This window comes from Monopterus albus, unplaced genomic scaffold (genome assembly GCF_001952655.1).
Source record: "Monopterus albus unplaced genomic scaffold, M_albus_1.0 scaffold4.1, whole genome shotgun sequence".
In the NCBI taxonomy this organism is placed as follows: Eukaryota; Metazoa; Chordata; class Actinopteri; order Synbranchiformes; family Synbranchidae; genus Monopterus; species Monopterus albus.
The window spans coordinates 3716344-3718296 of NW_018127884.1; positions in this window are offsets into that span (position 1 = coordinate 3716344).

A 1953-nucleotide genomic window follows, 5' to 3' on the forward strand; every position below is an offset into this window, starting at 1 on the left:
TTATTTTTATTATCCTCTAATACTTTAGAATAATATTGTTTCTTACATCTCCTCAAAATCTCAATTAATTTGTTCTTATATGACTTATATTTTTCTTCCGCCTTCTTTGATCTGTCCTTTATGAATTCCTTATATAACGCATTCTTCTTTTTACATGCATTCTGTAATCCCTTACTCATCCACGGTTTCCCACTGTAATTCCTCTTGTTTTTGGATTCCCCTGGATGTATGTGTTTGCTGGCTCTGACCTCGGACTGTTAAGGACATGTGAGTTTTGTGTTTTCACCGTGTCTTGTATGGTTTTCTTTTGTTCAACATTAGTTCTCTAAATAAAGAGACGGTTTTGTTTTACACTTCCTCGTCTGGCCATTTAATTGAGTTCACCTAACACTTTTCGGCCGCATTACACGCGTCGTTTCTGACAGATGTAAATGTACCCAGGAGCTACAAACCAAATCAAAGATGATCTGAGACAGATCTGGAACGCATATTATAACCTGACCATTGGCACAAAATTACAAAAATATCTGCACACATTAACCAGTAGTAACAGACACCAGCAGTTATCCTAAATGAAATGAATAATCAATACATGGTGCCTGCTGTCAGTCTGGAAAAGTATTAATAGTCGTTTCTACAGTCACTGTGTAAAACACCAGCTGTTGCTTTTCCTGCAGTGGAAGGTCTTTTTCTAAAATGATCCAAAAATGTATGTCATTCTCGAATACTAAACACTAAAAATAGCCACTGTGACAGACAGCCTAGACAGAGGACGCGTCTAGTAGTAACACCATGTGTTTGGAATGATGAAACGCATATAGGGATCATTTAAATTCATATTATTTCCAGGTCACACACGTGCATGCTGTGTTTTCATCCCTTGTGGGGACATTACATTGACTTACATTCATTTCCTGTAGACGTATCCCAACCTTAACCACAAGCACTTCTTGCCTAACCCTAACCCTGACCCTAACACTTAACCTCACCCTGACCTTAAACCATGTTGACACCCGCTTCTGGTCCCCACAATGTGAGTGTATTAACAGCTTTCAGTCCCCATAATGTAAGTAATACAAAGGCACACACACAGGGACAAGCCTTTGTTGCAAGCTCACCCTGTGAGTTTATATATAGGATCCATATGTACTGGACTAAAACGAGGGTGACAGGCTTCAGCTGCAACAGGTACCCACAGCTGAGGGATTAAGCTGACTCTATTTTTGTGGCTCTGGGGGCACAGGAAGAATGTGTCCTCAGCGCTCCCCACTGTTCTGGCATCAGGCAGTCATGCCGCTTTACCTATCACACCATCACGTGCCTTCAGTGGAAGTGACAACGACTAGCTTCAGTTTTATAATGTGCTTAATAGTTTTTTAATAAATGCCAGTTGACAGTTTGTGTTAACTGACAGTAGAGAAATAACAGTAACCCTGACTTCAGTTTCAGTTGTTAACTCCTAACTTTCTTTAGTAGGTTTGAGCACAAGTTTGATCACCCTAGTTTTGGTATAGCATTGGTTAAAGTTAAGGATACTGAGAGGATGATGTTTTAATGTTGCCACATAAAATAAAAATGACTAATGATATAATAGTGTAAATAAAATCAACAGGTAAACAGGTGTTTAGATATTTGAGATTGTTTGTTGATTAGTGTCTCACTGTTGGATACATGTTGATATTGTAATAAAGTATTAATTCCACTGTTTCCACTTGGATTGTGTGACGTGTAACACAGTGAAAAGGACTTTTTTAAACAAAGAAAGTGAATTATTTATTTATATTTGCCTTTTTTTGAGAACAAGGAAAAAATCTACTGTAAATCTGACCTTTGCAACACCTGCTTAGTTTTTCAAACATTCCTCTTGTCAATAATATGCTGATTTATTTGGATGTGCACATTCTTCCTGTGCCCCCAGATTTAACTTTACTATTGGTTTCTATTCATTTATTG